Source organism: Chlamydotis macqueenii, chromosome 9 (genome assembly GCF_036417535.1).
Source record: "Chlamydotis macqueenii isolate bChlMac1 chromosome 9, bChlMac1.mat, whole genome shotgun sequence".
In the NCBI taxonomy this organism is placed as follows: Eukaryota; Metazoa; Chordata; class Aves; order Otidiformes; family Otididae; genus Chlamydotis; species Chlamydotis macqueenii.
Window position 1 is genome coordinate 5,732,748 of NC_141564.1, and position 20,570 is coordinate 5,753,317.

General features: G+C 47.9%; 1 protein-coding gene across 6 annotated transcripts in view; it reads right to left on the reverse strand.

Moving 5' to 3' along the window:
* The window catches only part of ST6GAL1 (ST6 beta-galactoside alpha-2,6-sialyltransferase 1), a 60,150-nt gene that overhangs the window by 21,436 nt on the left and 18,144 nt on the right, over positions 1-20,570 (reverse strand). For all 6 annotated transcript variants that reach the window (XM_086754936.1, XM_086754937.1, XM_086754940.1 and 3 more), the window contains one exon: positions 8,601-8,767. The gene's annotated coding sequence lies outside the window, so the exon portion shown is untranslated. The remainder of the gene's footprint in view (positions 1-8,600; positions 8,768-20,570) is intronic.

The window sequence follows — 20,570 nt, forward strand, 5'->3', positions numbered from 1 at the left end:
GGTAAAAGAGATGTATAGATGTCATGAGTGTTCATCAAAAAGTATCAGGTGCTGAGAAAAAAAGGCATACCTGACAGCAGTAAAGAGAAGATTAGAATTAGAATGGACACCCATTAGAGTCCATCAAAGTAAATAACGTTCAGAGGAATTGTAAAAAAAAAAAAATTTAACGAGCACTTCAGTTACTTATCTGGCAAACACCTGAACAGTTCCTTTCTATGCAACAAACTCCAGGCACAGAAGACAAATGGAAACATCAAATTTACAGTTAACTATTTTGTCTCTGACAGAAAAGGAAACGTTAAAAAAGCCACATTACAATAATCAGATGTTTTTCCACAAACCAAAAACACTTGCTTTCTCTCTCCATAGCCACGGTGTTAGGTAAGCTAAACTGATACCGCTTCTACCACGCATCACCAGTCTCACTGCTTAAACCGAGACAGAAATGACCAGAGGAAAGCTGGGTATAACTCAACACAAGCTGTCGAGGAAGCCCTGGCCCAAGTTCAGCATCAGGCTGCAGCAGAACAGCCGAGGTCGCAGATACACAGGAACCCATATACCCCAACGTCCCCGATATCGCGCACTGTTGAAGCGGCGGCCAGGTTCTCAGAAGTCAAAATATTTGCAGTAGCAGACATCAAATACAAGTTTTGCCAAGGCACATTGTCGAGTCACGTCCTCACGCAGGGAACACACGGCATGGCTGGACTTCAGACATTAATAACGGCAAGTGCTGCTCTGTTTTTTAAACACAAGTCTGATTTATTCATCTGGTAGCGCTGGATGCCTTGTAGCATCATTTCAAGTGCACCTACCGCCAATAAGCCCACAAGAATGCTGACAGGGAAGTGACCTTGCCTGAATAAAACTCAGTTTTATAAATCATAGGCAATACAAACATACAGCACAAATCTGTGCGCCTAGATATATTTAAAGACATTTAGAGAGTTTAAGACACTTCTTCCCCCTCAGAGTTTGACATATGTATTTATAAAGCCAGGAAACATTAATGAAACTTTCCTGATAAAGCCTTCATTTAGAACCTCCTTGCTATTTTCTTCCCTCAGCATCCCCCCCAGACACTTAGGAAGGGGAAACGGGTTCAACAGTACCTCCTACCCCAACCCAAGGCTATGTCCTCTGCTTAAGGATCCAGGATGGAGAACGCTTTGCAGGAGTGAGCAGGTGCCTCTCAAAACGGCATGCAATGTCCAGTCTGGGGTGGGATGGAGGACGTGGCACAGCCTAGCACCAGGTCCAGCTACAAGCTCCCAAACAGAGCGTATCACGCATCTGGCAGCTCCGTGGTACCAGGTACAACCTATCCACAGAATTCCCTTTTTCTTCCCCGCTTACACACCCTGACAGCATCCCAGTGATGGATCGGTGTGGTTACGGGCACGGTACCAAGTGATCTGAAGTGCAACAAATCTGCACAGTTGCTGGAGGGAGGAAAACACCCTACTTGTCAAACTGAAACACGTTTAAAGTTTACTGAGGTTCAGAGAGGCCAAAAAGGCAATAAAGCCCGTTTTAGTGTCTCTCACCTCTATTTAATATCTTCTGCTTCAAGTGTTTTTAGCCTGCTTTTTCCTCTATCAGAAAACCAGGTGCCTGGAAAGCACCACCCAGCTGCTGTCCCCAAACGCACCACGCGCTTCCTACAGTCGGCGCTTCAGAAATAAGCCCAGCAGCAGAGCCTGCAGATGGCAACTACATGGATCCACCACGGATCTGCACCACACACCTCCCCTTGATGTAGGCTGCTCTCCCCTCAGGTACTTAGAAGGGAGACATCTAATGCGCACAGGAGTTCGTGTTTCCACTACGAAGGATGCCAATCAGTTCTGCCAACGCCATGGCTCTGCCTTACTGGCACGAGCAGACAGGAACAATTGGGTCACTGCCCACAGCAGCAATGGCTCCTGAAATCTGCAGGATATTTCTCTCCCAGGGTCTCACCAACCCACCTTCCCTGGGTTTATGTAGTGCCAGGGGAGAAACACAGCCAGCCACGCACACGAGCGGCCTCTGAAGGCACCACGGGCACACAAGCGCAAACAGCACAGGCTAAGCGTGCAAGCCTCGCACGCAGCATGACGGCTGGCTGGCTGAGCACGCAGGGCTCGCCGCACAGCGCCAAACCAGGTGCAAGAAACAGAGAACAGGGTAGCTGAGAAAGCAGAAAGGTGAGACAACCAATAAATCTCAGTGCAAATGTGTTCTTCATCAAAGCCAGGTAGCAACTTACAGCATGGAGGAAGAGATCTAGAGAGATAATTCCAACAAAAACATAAGGTACTGCCTAAGGGGGGCCCAGACATTTTTGTATTTCCTCCATTCAATATTGGCTCTTGTATTACTTTTAGCACAATACATTTCAGCAATCTTAGAGTTCTTGTACGACCCAAAAAGCTCTCTGAGCCTCCCAGAGCAGTGAAAGATCCCTCTCTCCCCCCAGGACCAGCCAGCAAGGAGGGGATGAGATACTGGAGGAGGGATGAGACATGGGAGGAGGACATTATTGTCAAGAGCTTGACTCTGGCACACAAGCATACAGCTCTCTTCCTGTCCACTCAGTGCCACATGGCCACAAAGACACCAGACTTCTTCTTTCATGAAGGAAACTCCCCTCAAACATAGAAGTCAGGCATCTGCCGAGCTTAGGATGGATCTTTTCAGAAGAGGCCATTCTCAACCACCAATAATTTCCATTACTAGTTACAACACTCCATTCCTCACCCCTACCTTGTTCTCTAAACATAAATGCTAAAAATTGAGCCATTTCCTTGCACATAAGAGCTGAGCACACATGTAACAGCATTAATTTGCAGAGTTCATGCCCCAAGAGAAATCCAAGTTTATCTGTACTGCAATTTTTCTAACATCACCAATTGGTCCTGTTTAAATATTGAAATTCTTCCAGCATTTTGCCGTATCAATCAGCTCTCTCCTCAGATCAGCTATCTCATAGCACTGTCAATCCTGACTTCATCTTCTTCCCCAAGTAAATCCTAAAGGGAAGCTCAAAAAAGGACACGTAAAAAATGAAGGGGGTGGGAGGGGGCATTCTTTATGACTTCTGTTGGTGTCCTGCTGCTGGGAGATGCAGTAACCCAAGCAGCTGGTGCAACCATTAGACGTTAGATCACTCTTTGAAAGCTTCTTTTTGTTGAGTTTCACTTGACTCGAACCCTCTTTGATCGCAAACTACTTCCCAGTATAGACAGAAACACGGTACGTGCGGGGGCAATCCACAAGTCAGCTTTGGTGGCACAATCCTGACCTAAAGGGCATCACTGAAGTAGATACACTCAACGTCAATGTTAATCAACCCTGTTAATCAATCTACCCTGCACCGCTGTCACTCAGGAAGTCTAATCCCCATATCCACCCAAGTATTTCAAGTGAGATCTCAACAGCCCAGAGAGAGAAGGCCAAAGCGCTTTGCTGGAGCTTCCCCCATCCCCAAAAAAGGAAACTGCACTGCAGCAGCAAACACTTGACATTGGGTTGAAAAAAACCTTTACAAACCAAGTAAAAGGTGCAGAATACTGCAAAGTTTGTCTCCAAGATGAGGCTGTGCACCAAATACGATTTACAGTCATCTCCTACAATAATACGCCTCAATGGACCGCGTGGATAAGTACAAGAGCCAAAATGATCCACATCCCAGCAGCAGACAGTCCTGTGCAGTCAAGGAACCTGCCAAAATCCAGTTGAGATGTTCCACACACACAGCGGTGGCTGCCAGCTGCTGGGAGTGACTCACAGGACACTCGGATAGGGACACCATGCCTAACTGCTTTAGAGCAAGAACAAGGTGTTTCCACGCAGCAGTCATCTCACACACCTTAACGTCCTGCATGGTGCTCAAGACTGAGGGTGACCTCCTGCCACCTCTAGCACACGCCCAATTTATCTGGGACAAGGCCATTTCTTCTTGCTGCTCAACAGCTGATCCAAGCTCAAAGTGGAAAAGCAGTAGGCTTAAAGTTCACAGAATTTTAAACAAGGCTGTCAGACCAAGCTCTAAATAAAATTAATAACTTTTAACCTAAACAAATCAGCGTACTTTTACTCCAGTATGCTTTTGAGGGACAAATTTTTAAGTTTCTTATTCGGGAATGCTACCGTAGACTTGTGGGAGCTGATCCTAGGTGACCCTTCATCTCCACTTTCCTCCCTCTTTTTGCTGACAGGATCCTTACCAGCGGTGTACCTCGCGCGCTCAAGATGGGAGCTCAGTTTGATGCTTGCACGGGCATCTGAAGGTATGCAGTCCTGACATCCTGGGGTCTCCTGACAGAAGGCAGACAATTTTTCTTATCCATCCTCAGGCCATCGTACCACCAGCCCGAGGCAAAACCGGCAGAGAACCCCCAAAGCCCTGGGTATGCTGGTTAGAGTATCTCCTCTCATGAAGAAGGAGCCGCAACACTCCAACATCAAAGCAAAGAAAAACGAGAGAGAAGCCTAGCAAAGCCTTCTCATGCTATTTTAGGATTATTAATTGGCATTTCATTGGTCTTTTTGTTAGGATCTTTTTTTTCCAAGAATCAGGCCAATTCAGCTAAGGTTCTTTGCTTCCACTGAAATGTGTATCTCTATCTACAATACGTAACAAATACATATACATATGCACTTAACCATCTATTTTTAAATTAGGTAATAATGCATTCAGGATACAATGAGAAATTTATATTGCTGAAATAAAAGCTTTTTCATCAACTGCCCAACATGCATGTAGGTCAGAGTTGCATGTCATCATGAGAAATTACTTTTACAAGTGATCTTCTCAGAATTTTTCTTCCTCCTTCTGAAGTTATTAAACATACAAAATCACTAGTTAAAAAAAAACAATGCATGAGTCTGACGAATATTTTCTGAAATCTATTAAGAATAATAATTTTCTTTTTGTTTTCCCCAACAGTACAGGGGTAAAAATTATAAGACTGCCTCAATTTTTAGGTTCTTCTTACTTTGGGTTGCGTATAAAGCCTCATCTTGTCTGGATCTATGTAATGCTTTATCTGCAGCCACCTCAAATAGGACGGAGCATCAGCGCTGCGGAAATTAGCACGCTTGCAGCTGGCCTCCCGTGCCCTTTTGGGAGGTCTATACAGATCTCAGCAGATTACAGCCCAAAGAGGTGAAAAACCATGTGTGTGAGAGCAGGGAAGCGAGCGGAAATTTCCCACGCACTTGTCTAGAGGCACCGGCTCCCCTGAACCCTCTGACTTCGCTGGGACACCGCTGCTGCCAGGAGAGACGAAAGCGCTGTGCTCTGCATCGTCTGATCAAACACTCGCACAGCAGCGCTGGTGGTTAGCGCTTGGCAAAACCGCTCCTCTGACTGCAGCGGTACTTAAAAGAGCTATTTTTAAGAGACTGAGGATGCACAGCAGTGCATGAAGGCAGGAAGGAGGGTTGGAGATGGATATACGTGCTACCCGTGAAGAACCAGGTGCCTTCCTACTGTGTTTGCATCTCCAGGACCCTCCTCTTCCTCCTGGGAAATCCTCTCTAAGGCCCTTCACACTCCTTCCAGCATCGGCACCGCACACGAGGCGATGCCCTAATTTCTGTGGCCTTTCCCCACAAGCGCAGTGGCAGGCAGCTGCCCTCCTGCCTCGGTGAGATCCATGTACTGCAGCCCACCTTCCACCCTCCACAAACCTTCCTTTGTTGGAAGTCCTTTCCTTATCTGCATTTTTGGTCAGCTTTTCTCCCATCTCTCCCGGATCCCCTGCATGCAGTGCTTGTTCTGGGCTTGTGTCCTCCGCTCATCCTGTTTTAGAGCTGATGCATGAGTCCCACAGGGTGCTTCAAGTGTGAAGCAATGTTTGAGATGAGCATCTTCTGCCACAGCGTAATGCAGCATGGACCTTATGTGTGTAAGACCGCAGAAGCCTTGAATATACAGAAACAGCCTGACATCAGAGCAGCCCCAGCGCCACACGCACCAACAGCCAGCTCCTAGTCGGGAACGCTACCCCAAACTAATAGCACTGGTGCAGCCATCTCTAAAGCCTGTGCGCAACCGCGGCGATAACCAGCAGATGGGCTGGCACCGCGCTTCAGCATCAAGTACACAGAATGAATAACGCTGTTAATCTTACATATGGCGATTACATACGCATCATCCTATTACCATTAAAGGGAACTGTATTTTAGTACGCAGTCCAAGGTTTTGCTGAGTGTGCTCCGCTGGTCTGGACACCCACCTTGGAGAACCATTGCTAAACACAGACACAACACACTGCAACCCATCCCTGTCCTCCTCTCCTCCACCTTCCACCACCTCGACCCAACACAGCAACAGCCCCTCTTCTCCAGCGGGCAGGCTCTGCTCGGCCACAAGCCACTTTCTAAAGGAGCAAGGCTCAGAGACTTCCACACAGCGACACAGAGCACCGGGGAGCGAAGTGGGGTGCATGCCTAACTTTGGTTTTACTTCCTTATTTCAAATGTGCCCAAAGGAGGAAAGAGAAAAGCTCCTTTCTCATTTCAGACACTAACGTATTAAACAGCGTAACTGCTGATGAGAGGGTTGGGCAGACTGAGAGATACAAATATTACAGACCAAATGCATAACTTTGCTGGTTTTCAAATACTCAACTTCCCCAGCAGCCTTTGCATACTACAAGCCAGGCCTAACCAGGCTGCCTAGTCTGAAACCGTATTTAGGAACAGGGGATTGAGTTTGGCTCTTCAACAGGAAGATTTCTGAGCATTTCAAAAGGGGATGAAGGTTTTGTCCTGGCACAAGTGGAAGGCTACTCCTTAGTTCAGTGTTACCACAGCACCTTAAGAGAAGGAATATCTCTGCACTAAAAGTGAACCTGTGCTTGAGAGGCTGGCTTGGCCTTAGATTTCAGCTGTCCCAGAGACTGGCATCCAACCAAAGCCAAAATAATAGTAATCAGTCACTGCTGTACACGCACACAGAGCTGCCTCATGCCTCCCACACCTCCCAAGAGAGGATGACTCCCCCGATGACGTGAGATCCTGCTATCTCACCAGCCTGCCTGAGGTTGCACTTCAAGACACATCTTTGTCCAGCGAGCAGAGGATTTCCACAGAGCAACAAGGAAGAAAAACAAAACTAAAAAAAAACCCCTTGTTTAAAGAAAAAAAAAAAATTTTTATGGGTGGAGCTCCATGGCTGATCTGCTTTTTTGATCCTCTATTCTACACCCAAATCCCACCTAACCAGAAGTCAGGCTGTCTGCAGCTTAGTTCCCTTCCTTCCCTATGAAACAGCAGCTGCCAAAGATGCCCAAGGCAATGTGCCACTCTTTTTTTTCCACTCACCTACCTCCAGCAGTGCGTTGCCACTCTTGCCTATGCTCCCCAGGCCCCATACCGCTCCGTCTTGACGTGCGTGCAAATTTTGGCTGCTCTCTGCCCTTTTTGGGGATGGAAATCCAGCAGCCCTCAGGTAGGCAGGCTGCTGGAGCTCCACCACCCCAGCCCAAGCGCTTCAGTTTGCAATGCTAAAGGTAATACAACACTTGGAGGGAGAAGTGTTCCCTGGCCAGAAAGGAAAAAAGGGTGGTGCATTTTCCGTATTAAAGATTCAGGTTTTAAGTTGGAGGAGAGGAGATTAGCATGTTTCCAGCACAGGAGGAAGTGGGGAGCAACATCTGGCACTCCTGATGCCAGCAAGTTAAGGATTTGAAGAAGCAGCTATACAATGAGGTCCACCCAAATCTTCTTCACACACGAACTCATACGTAAACCCAATACTTGTATTTGCAGTCACCTCTAAAAATGCCCCCTACCAAGTTAGCTTTCCTATGCGCAAGAGAAAAGGGGGGGTCCCAGCATCACCACTCTCCCCAGCCACTGCAACGGCTCAGGCTGCCCGAGAGTCTTGCTTTGCATGATCAAAACCTTATGCTATACACTAACTGTACGCCAAAGGGTAGCAGCATTCACACAACTATTGGACGAATCAGGCCCAAATCTGAAGCACAGAGCTCTAGGAATATTCAAGAGGTGATACAGATCTTTTGGACTAGCTTGTCATCCCAGGAGGCAGTTGCCAAAGGCTTGCAGCGCTGCAATAAGGGGCAAGGTGCTGGCAGGGAAGAGCGACAGAAAGGAAAAGTAGTGGCACCAAAACCAAAAGCAGTTGAGGCATGTTCAGCAGAGGTCAGCTGTGAAAGCAGTCAGCTAATTATTCTAACCTAGCGCCACAGGCAATAATCCCCACAGGGTTTTGGGGGAAAAGTCCTAACCAAAACGAGCCCCGGCACACATCTTAGAATACTCACTGGATCTTAGGCGTGTATCTCTGGAGTATAACCAATACGTATCAACATCTACAAGGGCTCCCACATGAAGCAGAATAAATGTTTTCTTTTGCTTTAAAAGAGAAATATAGGATAGCTGCAAGGGGAACAGGAACGCTTCCTGTTTTCTTTACTGTCCCCCCAACTCTGCATGCAACACGAGACAGCCCCAGTGCAAACAGCAGTGCCTCTGAGTGTATCGGGCCTCGTCACGCCGATAGCAGCCGTGCTCTTGCTGCAGGCAAGGGAAAAGAAGAGAGCAGGGAAAAGAAGAGGAAGAGCCATGGCCATCACCTTCATCTCCAGGTTCCTTCGCTGTCCACAGTGGTTCCTGTCAAACCCTTCCAGGCAGAAGCAGATTGCCAGGCAAGATCTGTAGGAGATGCTACCACGGGGAGCACATCCGTGCTCTGCGCACAATTCTTCATGCTCTCATCTCCCTTTTAATCAAGGTCTCTCCCCTAGGAAAGAAATTAAGGGGAAGATGTTAGACAGCCAGATCAGACTGATCAGAAACCAGTGGACTGGGGACTACAATCACCAGCTGGGACCATGGAGCAAGTCAGCAGTGACACGGAAATTCCCAGAGCCTGCAGATGCTGCTGCACCCAGCCTGCAGGCAGGGCGTCCTGGGTAACACCAACAAGCAAGCCACCAACACCTTTAAATATAACTTATGCTTGAGTAAAACTGCACACAGAGCCTTATTTTGAAGGCAAAATCTACCAGTGCAGACCTGCTGGCTGCAGAACTCCCCAGAAACAGGGAGAGCTCGTAAGGCTGAGATCAGAGCAGGAGAACTCACCCTCAGCACTTGAGTTCGAAGTCCCTAAGGAGATCTCAGCAATACAGCCTGTACAAATGCATGTGCAAAGCCGCTCCTGCGGACCCCGCTCCCACTGAACCATTAACAGCAAACCTCACCGCCTACACTGATGCAACAGAGCAGCAATGCACTGCACTTATCTGATGACCCTTGCTGGAAACACAAAAAAGCCTTCACAGAGTTTATTCTTCTAACCTCTCCCCTACTTCTAAAAGAAATGCTGTGTAAATGCAGCACGTGTCCTAAAATCCTCTTAAATAAGATATTAATCACAAGACTGTTTAGCAAGAGAGAGCACACGATCCACTTGAAAAACGCTGCCTCCCATAATTATCCTGCCCTGGGCAAGTTTCCAGTGTATGTGCATGGCCTGGCATATGTTTCACCCGAGTCCAGCAGCTCAGCTTTCTGCTCTCAGCAGGGAACTCCAGAGCTTAAGGAGAGGTCCTAATATGCTGATATCCCAAATTACCGCCAGCTCCAACCAGCCAAAGACCCTAACCCGCTGCAGCACAGGGAGGGAAAGTAGTGGGGAAAAGGTAAGCTTAGGCTTTACAAAGTTTGTGTGATGAGGAAAGGGAGGAAGATAGAAAAAAGAGAGAGGTAAAAAGCAAGAAAGAAGACAGAAAAAAGAAGAGGGGTGCTGCTCGGTGCAGAGACAGCGGCATGTGACGCTTACCATAAGCACTGAGGTCCCATCAGTGCCAGCTGCTGCAGGTTCTCGCCGGGTGAGAAATAACGAAACTAAAACGACACTTGAGTGTTAGATCAGAGGGGAGGAAAACAGAAAGGTCTGGCTGCTAGACTGAAAAATAACGTTCTTTGCTTCTCCCGGCCAGCAGTGGTACCTCGGAGCGGCTGCTCCTTTGAGAGCCACCTCACCCAGCAAGAAGTCAGCCATCGCAGCAAGCAACCAGGGCAAGCCACCCTTGGGGAGGAAATTTGGGCAGGCAGACCCCAGGACAGCTGTAGTGCGGTACAGGAAGACTGGATGAGTAATGGCCAGCCTGAGCCCCAGCAGATTGACACGCCAGGCGAGGAAATCCCCACCAGCAGCTCAGCAGAGCAGCAGGATCCCCTTGCCGCAGGTTGTGCATACACCAGGCTCTGTGACCTGCAGCAGGGGCGCGTTTAAGTCAGAGAAACCACGCGAACAGGAGAGAAAAGGGATGCAGAGCAGCACAGGCGGTTGAGCAAGTCCTGCCCAGCAGTTGTCCAGCCACACAGCACTTCTTCAGGAACATCACTTTTAAAAATGTTTGACAATCCACCCTGGCTCCCCCGTCCCTGCCCAAGTCAGCCTTTAAACGTGACCAAAAAGCGCAGAGCTGGGAGAGGAGGCACGACGGCCAGGATGGGGCTGAGGGAGTTGCCCAGCTGTCCACCCGCTCCTTCCCACTAACAGGGCAGGGAGCTCAGAAATATTCACAAGCATCTCTGGGAGGCAAGAGGATGGAGGGGACAAGATACCTTGGAAAACATCAAGGTTAAGTAAGGACCCCAAATTATGTACGACAATGTTGTAAAAGTTATCACTTATCTATCATTAATTCTTCTTCCCTCCTCAGACAAAGGATCTATGTGGAAAGATACTGGAGGATGCTGAGGATCCAGTACCAGCCCAGGTGAGTTTATCTGCCTGAAGGGAATTAATGAAGGAACACCCAGGCTCCAGTGTGACAGGGATGTGCACTAACAGTCAGTAACCACAGGCAGTGGGACCACGAGGCGAGAGAAGCAAGCCCCCGCTACTGTTCAGCATCCCTCCCACTGGCAGCCAGCAGAGACTCATAGTTTATGTTCTTTCTATGGCTGAGAAATTATTTCTCCTTCCCACCTTACCCAGCTGCAGCATAACCAATTGCCTGCCAGCTGCTTTGGCAGAGGAAAACATCCTGCCGTCTGTGCTCTTCTAAAAGAACTGGTATTTGTTTATTGCTTAATTGTTAACGCTGATTCATCCCAAAATTAGAAATCTTGCCACCACAACTCTTCTACAACACAATAATCAAAATCCTGCCTGTCAAGTTAATTACGGTTAAATAGAAAATCATTAAACCATGGCAGAACAGCACACCATCCAGGAGCGCCCCAGGCTCAGACCAGGGTGCCAGCACAGCCTGGACGGCACCGACGCATGCTGCGGCAGGGCGTCCTGCCAGGGAGCAGGGACATGAACACACACCACCAGCGCAGAAGCAGCTGCACCCACTGTGCACACCAGCCAGGTGAGGAGAAGATGCGAGGAGCGAAGGAGTCTGGGTAGGACAGGTCTATCTGACACAGGAGAGCGGGACATGAAGCCCAGACAAGGGCTCAGCGAAGAACCGGAACGAGATGCTGAGGAGCTTCAGCCCAGGACTGGTCAATGAAGAAGACTAAGGCAAGGGCATGAAGGTGATCTGGAAACAAGCCAGAGAAGAGGCAACGGCTGGAGCAATGACCTGCCTCTCGGGCCACCGACAGAGCCCACGGCTCCCCAGGTCACCAGTGCCAGTCAGCCAACAAATCCTCTCCACACAACCTATCGGCAAAGCATCTTATCCTCCCCACCGGCGGTCCACAGAGACGACTTTCATTGCCACCATCCCGTCTGCACATCACTGCAGTGGCAGCAGTCTGTGTGGTGGACTGAGGAGCCCAGCCCCTGGCAGAACACCTGCACCCCTCCCCACACATCGCAAAACATCAGGGAAAAGAAAAAAGAAAAAAAAAAAAAAAGAGACAAGACATTATAATCCTGCACCTAATTCTGTCACAGCATACTTCCTTCACGCAGCAGAAGTGCTCTCTGAATGACACACTGAAACAAAGTTCTGCTTCGGTTTTTTTTCCACTAAGTTTAAAAAAAAAAAATAAAAAGGTGTCATAAATAAGGCACAAAAGCCAGACAAAGTGCCATGAGAGAGGCAAAACAAAGCTGCCAGAGAGAAGTGATTCCTGCCTTGCTTCTCTTAGAACTGCTATGAAAGCAAACACCTTAAAATAAACTTTTCACATCCCTTATTGCCAGCCCTTTACGGAAGATCAGACCCATGATCAAGTCTGCACACGGGCTGAGTTCTCAGCACCAGAATTACTTTTCACAGACGTCAGAAATTATTAAGAGGAGTGAAGTCCTGGCAGACTTCCCAAAGAGCACCCAAAATTGGCTGGGTACCCTGTGCATGCCTCAGGTCCCCATTTATACAGAGATACTTTCTCTGCAGATGCTCAGACATTTATGAGAGGAGCACCACAAAGAAGCACATTGGAGAACCTGGGTTTCTGTCTTTGGGCAGGGTTTAGGTGAGCAATGAGGAGAGCACAGTCTCAAGCAACAAAAAGGCGAGGAAAAAAAAAAAAAAAAAAAAACAAACCACCCAAATACAAATACACGTACATCATGCAAAACCAGTAAGGCAGCATCACGCTGAGAAGCCGTGAAACCACGCAATCAGAAGCTGTCACGTGCACACACACCAAATCTGGGCTGTATAAGTAACTTAAATGCTATCCTGCTTCTGAGAGCCTGGCTTTGCAACCCTTTCCTCCTGCTGCTGAGGCCCGGGTTGACAGCTTAGCAATTACACAAGGATACAATAACACCTGATGAACCTGCCATTTCTACAACGCAAACTGTTGCATTTATATAAATTTTTGGCACGGTTGATGCTAGAATACACCTCTGCTACAAAAGGGAACCTACTTACAAATAAATCATAATTAAAAAAAACAGAAGTATTTCATTAAAGATAATTTTACCCCTTATTAAAGCAACTCCCAGGACAAACCCAGCGCTACCGCTGCTATGAACTCCATGCACACAGGTCGGCTGGCCAGCTTATGCTCAGGCAGCCCAACTCCACCTCAGACCAACAGGTCTCTGCACACACTGGACAAATTCAACGGCACCGCAGAAGACACAGAAGCCCAAACACTGTCCCTTTGGCAGAAGAGGGGCTCAGCAGCCAAAGCAGAGGGCAGTGAGGGCACTAAGGTGGTACCTTTGGCAGAGATTTGGGTATGACGCGATCGCCGCTGCCAGACCTCAACCTCTGCTACCAGGAACAGGGTTACAGCCCTCAGGGGCAGGAACTGAAAATCCTGTTGCTGATTTTGCTATCTTGGCCATAGGCCTGGGGAAACTCACGCCCAAGCTGTGCCGTTATGAGGATACGCTGGCGAAGAAATCCCCCGTGATCACACTGCCTTCCCATGAACACAGCCAGAAACTTGTCTGTCGAAAGGCAAGTTCCAGCAGGACATTCTTTCCCACACTTCACCAGGACACTGTGCAGTAACAGAGACACAGCGAACCCACACGACAGCCACGGCTCAAGAAGAAGCTACAGCATGGCCATGAAGAAAGATTACCCATACAAATTATGGGTAATCCAATCTCTTCCACCCAGCAGCAGCCTCACCCAGGCAATACCCAGCAGGATCCTTCTTCCACACCTACCAGCTTTGCAGAAGTTTCCCACCACCTTCCCCAGACAAGGTACTGCATGAACATTTCCATTCCAAACACATCCTGCTCAAGAGAAACTCAACTTCCTTGATCCTCCTCCCCAAACCAGGGTTGAAAATGTGCTCTTTTTCCCCATCAGCAACACCAAAGTAACTTCTTTAAGGGGGTAGTTTTTGCAGCTCTTATGCTCTGAACCAGTACACCTACTTTTTGACATAAAGACACAGCTAATAGTCTCCTGGTAACTGGCTATAAAATATCTCATTAGAACTACTGATAACACCAACAGCTAAATCCAGTTTGGGGAAAAATAAGAAGTGTAACTACAGAGAAGAGAGGCAGAACGTATCTAGACATTTGGAGGGGGTTTTGGTTTGGGGTAATTGTTTTGATTTTTTTTTTTCCCAATTTCAGAGTTTGTTTCCATGAAACCTAAGAAAAAGAAAGCAAGGGATGCGGGAGGTGGGGGGGGCTCAAAGATGCTCAAGGACCAGAGAGATGCAAAGCTCTCTGGGAGATGGCTGCTCAGGAATCTGGCAGGAGCTGAGAGGGGCTAGAAGGAGCAATACTGGAAGGAGAAGAAGGTTTCTTGGAGGACATGATTAGCCAGGCATTTGGCCAAGGAAAAAGGTGTGCAGAACTGATATTCTGGGCACGCCTACAAGGTGCTCTTTAGGCTGCCCGTCTAAAAATGCTTTAGAACAATGGCAAGGTTGTGACAGGCAGCACTAAAACATGCTATGGCCTGTGGGGCAATCTCAGATGGGGAGAAGCAGGATGTGATTTTCTTCTTGCCCAGCCCGAGTGTTTTCACTTTAGAAAACCAGCCAGCAACAGAAAAAGCTAGCCATAAAAATCTCACCACCAGCACAGCCTGTGGTTACCGAAATCCTGGCAGGTGAGCTTAGGGCAGAAATAGCAGGCCAGGCTCTCCAAAAATCATCAGCACTGTCCCACAGCCACGGGTGCCAGCTGGCCAAGAACAGCACGTGTTGGGCCTGCACGGCCAGGGGACGTGTGGGGCTAGCAACACGCTCACAGCTGCTCCCTCCGCTTACCAGGAGCCCTGTGCAGTGTTTAATTACGGCCCAGGTTTCTTTTCTTCCAGATTAGGGAGTTACAGCAACCAGGAGATATCACAGAATCGGAGAACAGTTTGGGTTGGAAGGGACCTTTAAAGGTCATCTGACCCATCATGGGTGGAAGCTGGGAAGAAAGACCCGGGACAGCAGCGATCAGTTTTATCAGCTCAGCATCGATCAGACCACTGCCAAGGTGTTGAGAAGGCCGAGCGCTGCCCGGTAAGGGCACTGACAGCTGAGATTCGGCTTAAAATCCTGCCGACGGTGGAGCCGAGCCGTGAGCAGACACAGCTGGGACAGAGCCATCCCCTTTCCTGCCCCTGCTCCTGCCACCTCAGAGGCAGCCAGCCCACTGCCACACCGCCCCGCTTCAATGCACACGTGGCAGGATGCGACATTCACGCCTGAGAACACCGCACAGACATCAAACGCTGGCACCAGCGAGACAACGATTAGGCGCAAAATTAAGCATTTGAAACATTACCTGCAGGGTTTTACTTGCTGTTCTTACCCAGCATAAAAAAATCTCATCTCGGAGGCTGCAAAGAAATAGTGGGGGGGAAAGAGGCATTTCTGCAACATCTCAAAAAAAGTCAGGCTGCCAGAGTGTTGTCTGCATGGGGAGAGATGGCAAAAATCAAGCCAAATTAATGGCAGGCATGGATTTTAAAAGTATGAGTTAATATGCATTAACGACCTTGGTACACCCTCACATCTGTAGCTACTGTAAGCTTAAATTTCCTTCATTTCCATACACTGCCAGCATGAACTAAACTAAACTTAACTGTGTCCACACTGCAACTTAACGCTATTTCTGACATCAAAGTTTACAACTAATCCTTAATTAAACTCTCCGAATGTTGCCCTTAGATTGCAAGTGTATGATCACGTTAGCCATCTAATTAAACAATCCATGAATATCTAATAAAGTATTTATCCAACTGCACTCCCCTAATAACTAGGAAAACATCCCAACCTCAGAACACGTTCACTGAAACGCATTGTGTTGTCCATCTGAAAGAGACTGCTATTTGCCAAGTAATTTACAAAGTTTCCAAAATCGAGAGCAGAAAGGCAGAGGGAGCTACACCACACTTGAAAATAACTTGATTTTTACCCCAGGTGCAGATTTGAAGGAGTTCCCCTCAATTTTTAAAAACATACTTCTAACGACATCTGAAATTGCTGAGCATCCACAGGACCTAAAATATTCCCAGCCCACACCCACGCTAGATTTTAAAAGAATAAAACAGAAGACAGCAATTAGTGACTGCTCAGAAAACCAGCAGATAAATCTAAAGAAAATGAGATTCCTTCCCTGCAGCTCTCCAAATCCAGAGGTCCAGGCGCACAACCCATGGGGCCACTACTCAACATCAAGTCTCCATCACTTCTTCAGAGTCCTCAAACCATAGGTGAGCTACTCATCTTGCCAGATTCAAGATGCCTGTTCTTTAAATAAACATTAAATTAAATTTGAAGAGTCGGAAAATGCCAATGAACCTTCAGTTGTCCACCAAAACCAGGCCCTGCAACATGTGTTAGGGATAACCCATAGCATGCCACTTACTGGAGAGGAGGTTCCCCTCCCGGATGCGTTTCGTCCGGAGACACGCAAGGCAGCTTCCCAAGCAGAACTGCAGACTCCGAACAATACACGCCATTGAGCTCTGGAAGGAATCTGTTAAGGCACAACTGGTCACTCTTTTGTGATCTTCCCTGGAAAGCTCCACTCTTTCATGGACATCAGCGTTTGCGAAAAGTGAATGTCAAGATTGCAAGAACAGCTGTTGACAGGAAACGAACTTCAAGTTCACAATTATCTGGATGAGAGCAAAATCCACCCAGCACCTTCCAGACTCTCGTAAAACACACACAGTATTTCAGTCAGACTCGCCCGTGAAAAATGAGCACAGAGGAGCCAGAACACAACGCTTCCATCTCTGCTCCGTTTCTGCTCATGGACCTCTCACTTACACAGGCCCAACTGCCCAACAATTCTTTATACTGAATCTCTGCTGGGGAAATAAGAGCTGTGTGGAATATTAATATAAATGTATACAAAAATGTAAACAAAACAAACATATGGTTTGATCCCAACAACTGTAATCTTGTACATCCAAACCTCTAATTTCCTTCAGAGCCCTTGCAAGCACAAAGAACGGCAGGATTACAGTCGGGTCACTGGGACAATCAAGAAACAACACAGTGATTATCCGTCCCTGGACCAAAGTAAAATCTTTAAGTTATGCAGAATTATACCTTGCGGGAAGGAGAAAAAAACCTAAAGCCTGACCAAATAAAGAAACACAACATCTCAACTTACCTAACAAAGGAAAATTTGATCACGCTCAAATTTTCAGTCTTGCTAGGCAATGCAATTCACAGCATGAAGGCATCTTCCCTGAACAATCAGGTAAGATTTCTTTTAAAAAAATATTTATTTAAAATACAAACTAATTGCTTTCGAGATGCTCTGTGCCCGAGTCACGCTGATCAGAATGCACAGGGCTACACGACTCCCGTGCTAGCAGCGTTTCCTGAGGATTCTGTCTTACAGACAAATTTAGAAAAAAACAAGAAACCCATTACTCTGGTATTGAAAGTTAAATGTTATTTCAAGACAAAAAGCACATCCTTGAGATCAGTCATCTGCAGGGGGAAAACCATGGCCACGGATCTCTCTTAGTCCCCAGGAGATCCATTTTAGGAAGCAGCTCTCATTGCTGCAATATTGCAGAGACAATTTCTATCTTCATCCCATCCCATTGAGTGTCAACACGCTCTCCCCGCAGCCTGGGGACTCCGCCGGCGCACACAGGGCATTTGCAGAAAATCCAGTGAACACAGTCAGGCTGGCTGAATCCCTTTGATTTTCCCATCAGCGAATGTTGCATTACAAAGACACAAAGGACAAGCCATACTGCATATTAAAAAAATTAATCACTGCTGTCAGCAACTTCTGGTTTTCTGCAAAATTTTACACTTGAAAACACAAACTGCTTCATCCATCATAAGTGGGAATGGATGCAGTGTTTACGAGGGGATCATTAGCTTGTTTCCAGTTTCTATCCCTGCCAGGAATCCCAGACACAAGCCCGGGCTCCACGACAAACTTGCCTGCCAGTGCCACGGGAGCTGCTGAACGAAGATCAGTGCACAACGTACAGCCAGACAGACCGGCATCCAGTGCGGGACACGTTTAGGCTCTCCAGCAGCACAGGGGTACATACCAGCAAGCAGCTCTGCTCAGTTAATTTTCAGTGGCTGCCAGCTCCCAGCGGAAACGCACATCAGGAACGCACAGAGATGCCTGCACAGCCTGGCAAAGGGCTCCCGTCTGCCTGTGCAGACCTCCCGTTCCCAGGGAAAGGCATCTGGGGCCCAAGAGTAAACGTGAAAAAGCAGAGGCCTCCCTGCCCTTCAGCATCCTGTTGGTAAAAGGGGCGATATTCTGTGCAATGCTTATATTTTAACTGAAGATTTCACAAACATATATTTTTTGAGCTATTAGAGGAATAAGCAAGATGCTGTGCTGCAGCTGTATGTGCAACCCCTGCTTGAGAAGCACACGTGCAGTCTACTGGTGCACACTGGGAGGCACGCACACACTGGTACACACACTTCTCGTCATTTCCCAGTGTCCCTCAAACTAAGGGATCTATCTCACAGAGCTGAAATCGTAACAGCTGGTAGGAATGGGGGTAAGTGTCTCCTTAAAACAGGTCAGAAACTGCCTCACAGACCCAATTCTGCACCCTCCATTTTATCCTTGCCCACCTCGTGACTCCAGGAAGCAGAAGGAAATCTCACCTGCGAGTGGAACAAGCAGACATGCATTCGCATCGCTGCCATCAGCGAACCTGAGGAGGCATTTTACGGGGGAAGCTTGGGATTTGCATGTCAGTAAAGGCCCAGCTCCAGTGCACGTTTCAGAAAGGCAGCAAACCTTGATTTTTATCTCTAAGCAAGCGGCTCAAACGCACAAGTTTTCCAAGGTTTTTAATCACACAAATGATTAGAACATCTGATAACAATGATTCCTGCTGGCTAGACATCTAAGAGCACTTCACACTGAAAATGTCTCATTTCATCTTCTAGTTTTATAATCAGCACAATTATAATTAAAAGAACATTCAAAGGAACCAGTTATATTTCACACTACATAGACAAGTTAACAGCCAAGCAGCACAGACTTCAAGCACACCTGAAGTCACCAGGACTGTTAGTCAATCTCTACATCCTCTCAATGAAAACATTCTCCAAACACAAAGATCTCCAGCAGCTGGGCCACCGTACTCAGAAACAAAGCCCATCCGCAGCGAAGCAGTTCTAGCGAGAGCTGTAATATGTAGGTCAGCAATCTAAGAAGGACTAAGGTTAAGACAAAGTATCAGATTGATTCATAATGCTCTTTGATGGCTAATCCTGCGCAGGATGGTCATTTACATCACCCCAGCAAATGGAAATGGTCCGTACATCTCATAAAAGATCATCAAAATGATTCTGTAAGATCTTTTATCGCAATCTTGATGAGAATGGGAAAATGACATTTTCACCGAGGGCTGCGCACACTGCTTAGCCTGTCCTGTGGAAAGGGAGGAGGACCGTGACTCCGCTGCCTCATTTCTGCCCTTTCAAAAGCTGGCAATGCGACAGACCAAGCAGGTCAGGAGAAGCACAGGAGGTGGAAGAACTGGAGTTCAAACAGCTCTGCGCCAGCCAACCTGAGAACAAAGGGCAGGACAACCTGATGTGGATTTTGGCCAGCACCCACTACCATCCTCTGCTTCCTCCAGCCTGGAGCAACACAGAAGCAGAGAGAGAAGCGGGCTTCCCAGGTGGTGAAGGTGCCGGCGCGGGCAGGGCCGTGCACGCACCACCGTGGGCCAAGGGCTGCCCTTCAGTGGGCCGGCTCTCCTCCCAGAGGCAGGCAGGGAAATAAGCCTCTGAATATGCTGTAATCTGCCTCTGCAGCCAAGCTCCTCTTGCACCACAGTCTCAAGGACAGAGTTAAAGATACGAAACATTACCAGCTGCATCCGCTTTGCCATTCATTAGACCACCCTCAGCCATCTCGTGCTGTCACCTCTAATTCCTCCCGTGCATTTCCAGTTCCTGCAACAGAGGACTCTGGCAGTAACGGCTTCAAACCAAGATTTAAGTCCTTGCCTATTTTGTCCCTAGAAAACTAGGTCTTGGTCAACGACGATGCACCTCCATTTCCACAGTTTTGCAAATACTTTGTAACCTGGTTAAAGCCAACGAACAGTAGCTACCAAGAAGCAGCCTGCTTATCAAAGCCTCATCAACAAATATTTGTTTGTGCAGCAATTACGTAAAGATTAACCTCACATTTGCTGTCAGCAAGAGACACACATGCCCAGCTGAGCACTGCAGCATGGCTGAAAATGTGGCAGCTCGTTGCACGGGTTGTCCATCTCCTACAGAGGATTTTCAGGCCAGCCACCACTTTAGCCAGAGGCACACATTTAGGCAGAGGACCCCACGATATACCCACAAAGCCCGCACCAAGTCACCACTGCTGCATTTGAACGCAGCCCAAGACAGAGCTCCTTCCACAGTTTCACCTTCCTAAGGGAAGCAACCACAAAATGATGGAAAGCAAGCCAGGGAACAGATTTATCTGGCGCCAAGCTGGAGCCCCACAAGGCCGTCCTGTCCCCAGCACCCACAGCTGCGCCGGGGGCTCCCCAAACACACACGCCTTGGCACCACAGAGCTGCTCGTCTCCGGAGCACGAGCATCTCCAGCAGCAACAAACCAATTTATTATAGCTAAACCAGAAGAAAATGGATGATTTGTCTCGGCTCGGCACTTGCATCACCTCCAACGCAGTGGCTTACGCCAAGGTGAGAAGATTGGCTGCCCGGAGCAGAGGA